The 12,680-nt window shown below is 31.2% G+C and overlaps 1 long non-coding RNA gene across 1 annotated transcript; it reads right to left on the reverse strand.

Moving 5' to 3' along the window:
• Positions 1-8,679: 8,679 nt before the first annotated feature.
• Positions 8,680-12,680, reverse strand: LOC136271665 (uncharacterized). The gene is made up of 4 exons (XR_010709603.1): positions 12,542-12,680; positions 12,175-12,348; positions 10,429-10,570; positions 8,680-9,483 (listed from the first exon to the last, which is right to left on the reverse strand). It is a non-coding gene; the product is annotated as an uncharacterized lncRNA (long non-coding RNA).

Consider the following 12,680-nt stretch of genomic DNA (forward strand, 5'->3'; position numbering starts at 1 on the left):
TGTGCCGTCGGCTATCGTAGTACCTGGATAAAACCTTCTGTTGATTGGTGACAATAGTTCAACACCCATTGATTTTAACGTTGCTTCGATTTCATTGTCATCGACGTATGCAGGGAGGTGCATAAAACTAACCACTAACGAGCTTGGTACAACTTCATTACACTCGAAAGTGTTGTCACCTATTTTTATCCCTTCAAGGAGGTACTGTATGGGGGCTTTTCCGTCTAATGTAATTTCGTAAAGATTCCCAGATTTCGGTACACATGCTAATAAACTACCAACTCCACAAGTCTCGTGAATAAATGTGATTACTTCCTCAGGTTTGACAAAGGAATTGTCTTTAACATTAACGAATAACGTGTTTTCTCGACAGTATTTTCTGCCAGCAAACAAATTCTTTGATCCGCCAAAATGGCGACCACCTGACGTGGCAGCCATTCACACTTGATTTACTATTTACACTGTCTTTTTTTCAGCACAATATATACAAATTAGCAAAACAAACAAAAGTATATACATAGAGTCTTCACGTGGAAGACACAGTTAATTGGTTCACTATAAACAATAGACGCTGTTGGTTGTATTCGAACAATCAAAATACACCTTGCTAACATGTCCATTAGCAAACCGGAAGTCGCAAAATCTCATCGGTTTTCATATCAGTGTCTAATTTAGCTAAACTAGGTTAAAGCAATTACCTGTCATATTTGAGAGTCTTTACAATTTTGACTGAACCGTGTACGATTGTTTTTCAAACTGCGTAATTATCGACTTAAACACTATTTGAAAAGATCAAAGTTGGTTGACTTGGTTCAAAATTTAACGCATTTTGGGAAAAAAGCTCGTTGTAACAAAGAGCGTTATCCACTGGCCTATGTAAAAAAGTATATATATATATATATAATCTGTCTTTCATATAAATACATCAGAGTTGTATATGTGTATATAGCTGTCCTTGAATTTAAAAAATAAACAAATCAATAGTACGATGTGGTTTTCACAAATAAATCATTTTTTATGTCAATGACTGTTGTAAATCTAGTTATATAAAGATATTTGACAAAATCAGATTAAATCTAAGAGTAACTACAAAATATTCAGAGATAAGATAAAATAGTGCTTCATAATTTGGGTAAAATTGTCTAAATGACGAATTTGGTAACATCATAGCACCGTTCCGATAAAAAAAAAAGTACAATAAAATACTAATTTTCATTTTCTTATCAAAATCATTGTTTTATTCTCTTATTTATTTTTTTTTCCAATTGCCTATACAATTTTTTTCTACATTAACTTTTGATATGTGAATGTGGACGTTAGGCCGATATATGAAAGAATACAAGCTTATTGCAATCTATATGTAATTAAGAAATAAAGTACGAGTTTTCGTGAATGTTGCAGAATAACCTCCGAGGTCGAGAAATGTTGCTTTGAAATATAAAAGCCGAGGCGTTAGCCGAGGCTTTTATATTTCAAACAACATTTCGAGTACATACCGAGTATTCACGAAAACATGAACTTTATTTCTATTCTGCTAACAGCCCAGTATTTCTACAGATCGTTTCTCCTAAAGAGAGATGATCTAGGTCATTTTGACAGCTGTTCCGTGTAACCCCAACGGTTTATTTAGTAATGTTTACATGTGTATCGAACAAAGGAATCACTTGCAGAAGACAGAATTTTTCTTTGGATTTTTAATACTCTTCACTTATTTATAAAATATCTTTGAATTATATTCCTAATATGAAATGAAATTGATATGGTTTTAAAACTTTGTACGGTTTGAAGTTGTACTTTCATGATCAGTGCGAGACAAATAGGTATTTCTGATCTGAAAATTTACTGATGACGTTCGTGGTATATTGGAGAATAATGTCTGCGGCATCTCTTTGATCTTGGCAGTAGAATGGTAAATAAATTGCATTATGTATTAGATCGTGATAAAGTTTATTCTTGGTTATAAAAACACAAACAAATTAGGTTAAAATATGGAAATAAACCTTTAATATACAATTAGATTTGAAAATTTAAATTCTAGTTTAAAAATGATAGATTAACAATTTATAATAAAAGCACTTTGTCTGTTGCAGTTTATAACGAAACATCTTGCTAAAAAGATATAGACGCTTAGAATCAATAGTGGGGACTATTTATGTTAAGTCGCATAACTTATTTTTATCATTATCGCCTTTCTGTTGATGTTATAAATCTTGCACAATCACTACATAACATTAATTTATATATATTTTGTTTAAAAACATCAGTCGTTTTAACAACAATTTTTAAACCAAAACGTTAGTTTCACAGGATGAATGAACATCTTTAAGTCCTCCTTAAAGATAGCTTAAAGGTGTTTAAAGGTAGCTTAAAGAGATCTTTAAGCCACCTATAAGCTACCTTTAAGCTATATGTATTGCTTAAAGGTGGCTTAAAGAAAGCGTAAAGATGGCTTAAAGGCAGCTTAAAGACTATCTTTAAGCCACCTTTAAGCCACCTTTAAGGACAACTTATAGGTCCTTAATGTCCAAACTTCTTTAAGCCACCTTTAAGCCACCTTTAAGCCATTAAAAAAAAATTAATTCAATATTGTGCTTAATTTCCAACAAAATGTATTAACTTTATGAAAGAAAAGGTGTTAAAACGGTTTTTGTTCTAGAAAGAAAAATGAAAAAAAAAACACAAAAAAAACCGGCCACGGCGAGAATTGAACCCGGGACCCTTAGTTTACTAGCATCACCACACATCCTAAGCGCCACGGCAACTTACATATATACGAGCGTTTTTATATCCTATATATCAGTGGATATTGAATCACTGTATTGAATGTGTTTACTTGAAAAGATTTTGACAAACCATTCAGTTTGAAACAATCAATTATATCTAATTTATAAATTACATGCATGCATGTATTTAGAATGAAATACGGAACTTGGTCTTCAGTGAACAAAAATATATTATACCTAAATGGAAACCGTTAGGTTCACTATAGTAGGCTTTCTTACATGTAGTTAATAAATTTAAACCGAGTAGATATACGTTCATCTTATTTATAGCTATAAAAATGTAAGAAAGAAAATGAAATCATTTCTTTTATTAAATGCATTGATACTATTAGGGTATTTGTTCAATTTCCCGCAATTTCCCGGTTTTCATGATCGCGGCGCCGTTCCAATATGTTTAAATATTTACATGTAATTGTATGTACATGATTTATAAACTATCAATTCTATAACAAACAAAATTACCAATTACCGGTGACGTATTTACTGCATGTGGCAATTGCAAATGACTTGTACATACAATTGTATGATGTGCCAGGCCGGGTATATTTGACATATTTACCCTTATACATATATTTAAATAATCAACCCCTATTTATGATCACCGGTACATTAATTAATGAGCCTCAAGATTTTACTCTTACATACATGTATCGTTAATTTGTAGACGTAACATCTTTGAAACCCAGAGCTAGGAAATAATACTTTGAAAATGAATTACAAATGTAAATTAACTTTTATTCACTAGACTTATCGTATACTCGTACACACTAAGATTCAACGCCTTTAGAAACCCTGACGTGCACCTGGGCACACGACACACCTGTTGTGTATATCTTGTATATTCTGTGTTAGTTCCAGGGGTTTTCTTAAGTTGGACAAACAATAGACTTTAATTAGATATACACAAACATGCACCTGGGCACACGACACAACTGTTGTGTATATCTTGTATATTCTGTGTTAGTTCCAGGGGTTTTCTTAAGTTGGACAAACAATAGACTTTAATTAGATATACACAAACATGCACCTGGGCACACGACACAACTGTTGTGTATATCTTGTATATTCTGTGTTAGTTCCAGGGGTTTTCTTAAGTTGGACAAACAATAGACTCTAATTAGATATACACAAACGAACAAAACTATGTCTAGACAAACAAAGCAGTAATATCCTGCCCGATATAACAAAGGCAGTTGAGAGTCTTTTCATCTTTAACATGTATCTAGCAGATCTAGAGTTAGAAATAATGAAAATTGAAAAAAAAATACAAACCTTCAACCGATTAACAAATTAAATCATGCATTTTTGGTTCATTATCTTTATTTTGTTTAATAACCGGATGAACTGAGAGAGAGAGAGAGAGAGAGAGAGAGAGAGAGAGAGAGAGAGAGAGAGAGAGAGATTTTTTTCACCGATTAATTTATAATATAAAACAAACATACTTTAATTAGTTTTATGCACATATTAAGATACAGAGACTGCGCTCATCCCTACAATAATTTTGAAACCCCCAAAAAATTATAAAGAATTTTATAACGGCAATCTGTGTCCATCGGAGCGGTGCTGATGATAGCGATCTGCGTTTAATGGAGCGACGATTAAAACCGCATGGAACACCCCCCCCCTCTTCCTTGGAAATTATATTATCACTCGGATGACCCCCTCCCATCTCTATAAAAGAGCTGTTGCATTTAATATATGTTTTTATTGCTCAGCTTGATCAATATTGACTTAAAGGCCACTTAAAGACAGTGTAAAGGCAGTGTAAAGAGAGCGTAAATGCCACTTAAAGATGCTTAAAGGTGGCTTAAAGGTGGCTTAAAGAAGTTTGGACATTAAGGACCTATAAGCACTTGCTTAAAGGTGACTTAAAGGCGGCTTAAAGGTTGTATAGCCTTTAAGCTCCTTTAAGTCACCTTTAAGCCACCTTTAAGGACTTGCTTAAAGATGGTTTTTCGCCCTGTGTTTGTAACAGCGTTTGCTCAAGTCTACTTTTATTCTTTTACAAACAACAGTTACCTTGCCGATTTATAAATGTCCTAATAGAGAAGAGTAAAAAAAAGAGAATAAAGAAGAACACTTTATCTTCGTGTAACTGTATGATATGAGGTTTCGGATTTTAAAAAAAACCAACCAAAGCAGATCAATGACTTATAAACTCGCCAATCAATCTTGGATTGTCTGTTTCAGCAGCTCTTAAATGAAAATCTTAAACACATCCCTGTTAGCTAGGTGGAGACATTTTTTCAGTGTTTCACGACTCAAAACGACATCAAGACGTGAAGTGACTATGTATTTGACAACTTAATATTTTATTTAGCTTTTTACTATATCACATGTTAAAATCCTGTTATTGGTTTTGAAATTCAAGGTAAAGCATGGATTCCGTACATATTCAAAGTAATTTATTGAAAGATATACTCTACTCAATATTTAAATCTAACTATACTACTATATTAAAATAATAGACTCGAATTTTTGGGTTTTAATACCGATAAATCAGAAGAGTGCTGTCTTTTGTTTTATAAATTTTAAACAACATTGGTACTTGAAGATTAACAATTTGGTTTTTTTCTCAATCAAGCTTTGCTAAATTAACAAAACTTCCTTTAAAAAATCCGGAAATCATTTAGATTTTTTGGATTTTACAATCTTGCGCATGCGCATTACTTTCATGCTAAATCACTGAAGGCTCTTTAGTTTATGTTTCAACAAAATCACATTTTGCACAGTTAAAAAAACGATAATACAAATATGACTAAATTTTCATTGTAAATTTGCTATGAGATAACTCTAACACAGTGGATTTACTATGAAAAATCATGAATGTCAACATGGTGTATAAATTTGAAGGGGGTAAATGAACGTGGGTGAAAAAGTGTTGAATTCTACAGTAATAGAATAATTTTTAGATGGAAGGTATTCACAGACTCAAAATTGTTTGTCATAAATAATTTGATTGTTATTTTCAATGCAACTTCATTAATTTTCTCTAAAATCGTTTCGGAGCGATTCTGAAATTTCTGCTACATTACGGGTATATGGGAGGCACTTTAACTGAGGTGAAGGCCTGTCCCGAGGCACATATTATTCTAAGCAGAGTGTAGTGAAACTAATACATGTAGCATTATTGTAGACTTAAAGTTTGGTTTTGTAAATGTCAACAATACGGTTTGTCGATGTATGTATATGTCCGATAATCATATGCAATGTCAACCCGTGAACGCACGGGTCAAAGTCTAGTGATTATAAATAAACAACATTAGAATTACGAATGCGTACAAGTAAGAATTCTCATTTCAAAATATGGTCGAACCATATGAAAGTGTTAAGTGACTCACTCTGCTACGAAGATTACATATTATAACACATATTTCAACTGTTATCCTCCCAAACAGGCACTATTTATTTTGTTATACTGAATGTCTTAATTTTAAAGAAAACTCAACTGCTTTTACATAGGAATAACGTGAATTCAACGGCGAACCGTACGCGCATAATTTTCGCGCATGTAACAATTTTTAATGTTACCCGTTGCCAAGTGCGTTGCTTACGCTGAGGGTAATAGAAAAAATTATGAACTGCGTCTAAACCAATCAGATTTCAGTGTTTAACATGAAAGTATAACAAAAAGAAATGTTATATAAAGGCAAGTGCTATCCATGAACTACGCCATTCTTGTTTGTCACAAATTATGCATAAAAACCCAAATATTAACACACAGAGGGAGTAGCTAATGTACACTCTAAGGGCAATAACTTGATTTAGTTTAAGCAAACAAAATTGTTATGAAAAAGCAAATAAACCACCTATTGCATTATAATGAATGATATCATTATTATAGAAACAAGCATGACAAAATCTGAGGTGATTTTTTAAAATCTCGTTTATTTGTATTTTGCAAAATGCACAGCAAATCTAAAAGTAATATGCCGACAAATATGACAATTAGAAAAGTGCATCCAGGAACAACATTGTTTGTTTCAAATAATACGCGCTCAAAGTCCATTTAAATCAGAGTTCACAAAAATAAAAAAGGTCCATTATAACTATTTATAGCCTTTGTTTAAGCAGTAACGTAATAACGTATATCCGGTAATTTTCGCGATTATCCAACTTTTTGTATTTTTGCAATCATTTTTACATCGCAAATTATCCAACACGCAGAAAATATATCTGATATTGTTTGCGATAACGAACTTCAAAATTGCCAAAAACTGACCAATACAAATAAAGCTAATTATACATTTTCCTGATATTTGCAAATTTTTGTGACACGGAAAAAAATGGATATACGATATTGGTCCTTGATGGTGAAGCCAACCTTAGTCAAATATATGATTATTCTATTATAACTATTCTTATTAAGCCCTAAATGAAAATATAACGACTATTATACTCAAAATAATGATAATTGTTTTGTACACGAATATACTGGTAATAAGCTGTGTCTAGATGTCATCCCATGCAAAAGTTCAAAGTAAAACTCTTCGTTTTATAAAATATTTGTTTTATAGAAAAATGGAGCACCAATATATGTGATATCTCAAACATGTATATATCTTAAAACTTAACTACTGCCGTCGATGAAGCTTGTATTTTTTTCTATTTTTTAACATAAGCCCAAAATCATCTGAACATGAGTTTTATACACCAAAAATGTCATGTGTTTTAAAATGACAAACTGTACTTACAAATTACTGGGAGGCCGCTCATAAACAACCTATCTCATTAATGTGAACAAAACACGTAATCACAACATATCATAAACAGGGGGCCCCCAGTTGTAAAATTTAAGAAATTCCTAAAATTTGAAACTTAACGTATCTTATCATAAATATGATGTAAGAGCTTATGTAATAAAATATACACTTTTAGGCTTAAAACTCACTTAAAAATTTATCTGTTAATTACCGATGAAAATCGTTTACGATCTTTCTGCTTCACTTCATTTTTCTTGCAATATTCAATAATTTATCAATTATCAGTTTTCAACTAAGATTATTTTGCGTTAAATCAATTTATTATATCACCATTACTGTTACAATCACGACGCTTAATCAAAAACACGTTGACAATGTCGCAGTTTAAAAATGTACAACAAATTTCAGAATGATTATCCATCCAGTTTTTCACTGCCTAACTTTCGCAAATAGCTTGGAGATGTTCTAACTGGTCACAATTAATTGCAGTATTATGGATACAGTCCAAAATTTATTTTCATTCTCTTTATCCATCCAGATATCCCCACAACCTTTTTTCAAAATTCCTAAAATATTTATTAATACATGTATGTATGCACAGAGACCTTTATGTTCCAGTTTTAGAATGCCAGATGTCAATTTCAAGATGACCATGGGCCAACTGTTGATATTTCTCATACGACAATTAACTAGTAAGTTACGGATAATGCTATGATTTGTTTACTTTTGTTGTATATACAGATCCAAGCTTCGTTCTACTGATTTTTTTTTTACAAAAATTAAAGACATAATTTTACAGTTATTCTCCTTATTTTGTTTACTATATGTTATTTTTTAATCGTCGGTATAAATGTAAACAAAAACACGACACGAACCTTTTTTTTTTTTTTTAAAGTATTAATATGCTTCTGGATATCGCTTAAAACTTAAAACTTAAAATTTGGATGACAATGTGAAAAGTCATAATTTTTTATTATATACATATATCAAGTAAAGACAATACTAGTAGCATTTGAAAATGTTCTTATGGAATCCTACACATGAACCTTTTAAAAGAAATTAATAATTGATTGGAATTATATGTTGTTTCGATAATTCAAACTATGTATATTGTAAATTGTAACAATCATAGAAATAAGTAAATGCAAAAAAGGAGAATTTATGATGCGTTTCTTTTAGATTTATATCGTATATATATATTTACAACAAATTAAGGAATTACGAATGTAAGTCAATGTGATCTAAAACAACGAACCACTATACGTATGAAGAAATTGATAATTGTAATGAAACCTCAATCGCGAAAGATTGTTGTCACTAACCCCTTTCTCGCAAAAGATAGTATTCTCAAATAAAAATTCATTGCAGTGATGTCATGCTTTGGGTTCTCCCGAGAACAAAGGGAAAGAATTAATCGTCTTAATGTTCGCAAACAACTCCAACGTCTTCTGAATGAAGACAATTATGTGATTTAGAATTACGATAAGCACACTCCGGTATTGATGTCTCTCTGGAGAAAGGAAGAATTATAATGATGATAACTTTAAAGAATTTGTCCCGCCAGTAAATTTAAGATCTACATAATACAATCCTTGAAGAGAAATAGTCGCACCACTCGAGAGTTCGAAATTATATTTGTCATTAAAGACACTGTTTACAAGCATAAGTTTATGAAATAAATGCAATGATACCGCAAAAAAAGGTTCGTTGCAATTTCAATCGACATCGTTGATCCTTAAAACAACGTTGTTTGCAATATCAGTATTCATTTGCAACGAGCAAAGAATTACGCTAAAGGTGAAAATTTTTGACTAATTTCGTCAAACTAATGTTCGCAAATTACTCCAAAATCTTCGTAATGGCCGCAGTTATGTGAATTAGAGTTAACATAAGCACACTCCAGTATTGATATCTCGCTGGACAAACAAGTCACATCATCCATCAATATTTGCCCGCTACCTGCTCCAAATGCAGCACGTGGACGTACCTGCAGTGCACTGAAATGAGAATATGTATCATATATATTATGTTCGTGTTATACATGTGCAATGGACACTTAGATGTAATACTTGCTTTTTACCTGGTCATTTCTTTTTGTAGTAAGGGTTATTCACAAATTACAATAAAAATGACACGGGAATTCAGTATGAACATTATTAAACCTCTGACTATCGACTATGAGTTATTAATTTATAAAGATATCTTTAAAAATTGATTAGAGCACTACTTAATCAACAAAATTTAAGCATTTCATTTACCGAAGCATATTACATCACACGGAAAAGACAGTTGAAACGAGCTTTAGAGGACAAATGCAAGCTGTTAATGATATAAGCAATACAAATTCATGATTGCTTTTACTTTGATAAAGAAATGATTTCGTTGATCTGCTTGACAGCGGAATCCATAAAAGGTACTTAACGACTAGTGATGTTACAACATCATTGAGATGACGATAGTACAGTAAAAGATAGTACATTTTATACGAGAAAATGGATAGAAATAATATACTTGCCTCTTGGTAAATACTGAATTTTATGTAATATATGTGTATCTTATATATCTTTAAAAGGCGCTGAAATCTTTTTTTTAAATGTTTTTTTTAAATGTTTTAAATGCTGTACGAAAGAAATAGCAAACGTATATAATATCAACATGTCCTAAGCAAACGCAGCTTTAGATAGGTTTGCTCCTTTTGCGTAAGTTAATTTGGATTTTTAATAAAAGATTATTGTAAGAATTCACAGCTTCTTTGTTCTATTTGGTGTAGTTACTTTATCTATATATTTATTTATTTATCATTTATTGATTCATTTATTTACTTGATGGTAATATGTATTTGTTCTCAGAAAAATACAAGTGTATGTAGCCGTTATTATTTTTAAACTTGATTGATTGAGAGGATTTGAAAAAAGGATAACTTAACACTATTGTATGCGTACCCTTGGTATCCCAAACTCCTACAAACGACATGCGCAGCCTGTATTTTAAAATAATCATCACAAACGGTTCCCCAGGATCCATTTAAGAAGACTTCCACTCGTCCCTCGAAAGACACATTGGAACCAACTAGCCTCGTGGTATCTACAATATATTTCTATCTGATGTGAATTGTTCATTGTAAGACTGGTTTTGCTGTATTAACACACAAACTGGAAGTAATACATTTTTTCTCGGGCAGAATAAATTAATGATAACTTAAGCTACTATATAAATTTTTATTATTGTTTATATAAGTTTTTTGTTTCACTGTTGTAAATATTACAATTTTCAGTACATCCTGATGTATCCCAAAAAATGATTGCTTCACACTATCGTCTAAAGTACTTTACCAATATTTAACTTAATTGGTAGATCAAACCGACACATTCAACTACTAGTATTGAAGTACTGACGGGAGTTGGTTTTATTGAATATTGCTCATTTTAAAATCAAATACATGTAATTTTGCATGGCAATAAGTTTCTTATATAATTATGTATATTTAAATAATTACGCATATTTTTTCGTACAAAGAAGCATTATGAAACATTTCTGAAAAACTGTATCAAAGCAATCGTGAACTTTGGTGTAGGAATACATACGACTACCAGAAATATCTGAATTGTTTGTTCCATTTAAAATCTGACTATTGCCAATGTATTTATATATAATTTCCTTGAGAAACAATGCTTCTGAATACATTTACATCAAAATTATTGATTATTTTAGAGTATTTTTAAGTACTAGGTCTTGTTAGCGGTGATGATTTGTGCTTAGGTCCAAACACTGTTTCACTTCCAAGTTTGCCAGAGTAACGGCATAGGAGAGTTGATTAAAATCAACTCACAATAAAAAGCAATTATAAGCATTTCATTTTAACTCAATTTATTTTAATCGTTAATTGTTAAAAACAATTTTACATATCGAAATATCTCGTTTATGGATTTGATTTCAGTAACCATACCTCCGTGTAGAATTATTGAAAAGATCGTTAATAAATAATCAAGAAAACATTGATTAACCATAAATTTTTCGCCCGGAAAATTTTTCAGCTAAAAAAATTCGTTTTATGAGAAAATGCGGATAATATTTGAATATCTCTGTTCAGAATCTTTATTGAGTGTAACCACCGAAAGAGAAAAATTGACATCTGTATTCATTCAATCAAACAGATACTTTTTTAAACGGTTGATTTTTTTATCCTCCAATGGGGGATTCCTATTACGCTCGCCATAATGATTGAGAAAAACAGCCCAGTCCAGAAATTCTATCAGCCCATCAATGTATAAAATGAAAGAATGACTAACTGGGCAAGCTTTCAAAAAGTGGAGAATCTTTACTCAGGTTCATGTAGAATGTTTATGACTAAACCAGTTCTTTTAGATGTTATATCTTAAAATGGTAAAGCATTTTCACATTTTATTAAAAATTCACAAATAAGCCATGTACATTGAAAGACAGAGATTTAAGTAAAAGGATTTTATTGTATAATAAATTGTAAATGGGGCTACATCTGAAATAAGTTTAATTAATGGACATAGCAAATATTAATAAACCGAATCTTTGAAATAGTTATAAAAACAAATTATTAAAATCATAATCTTAGAAGTACATAATTAATGTTTACTATAACGCTGTATTCGATCATTTTAAAAACAATACTATTAGTATTATTCACTGATCATTTACAAAAAGTTGTTACTTACTCAGTCCACATCGGTAATCTAGAGATGACCATTTCCCGCCAGAAGAACAATTGGTGGTTGTAATAGAACCAATGCCAATGTAGCCTGGTTTACAATCGTAAGTAGTGGATGCTGGAGAGTAGGTTCGATGAACAATCTGTCCATTTATTATTTCTGGAGCCAATTCGGAGCAATCTATATTTGATAATTATTATTTAAATGTCGAATAGTTTTTTTTAATCATAAATCAATTGATATGTTCAAAATTTTGTTTCCTAAAGACAACGAATGCAAATGATTTTTTTTTACTTTTAGTTAAGATATAGAATTTGGTTATGTATTTTTTGTCTTTTACAAGTAACAAACATCATTTTTATTTAACAAGTACCTGTTTTAATGCAGACTTTGGTGTTCCCTTGCAAAGTAATGCATGTGGAGTAATTGTTGCAGATTTCCCTTCCACAGACATTATTGAAATGATCTGTCCGCTACAGAAATAGAAATGCATCGCAATATATATACATTCA

This window comes from Magallana gigas, chromosome 9, assembly GCF_963853765.1.
Source record: "Magallana gigas chromosome 9, xbMagGiga1.1, whole genome shotgun sequence".
In the NCBI taxonomy this organism is placed as follows: domain Eukaryota; kingdom Metazoa; phylum Mollusca; class Bivalvia; order Ostreida; family Ostreidae; genus Magallana; species Magallana gigas.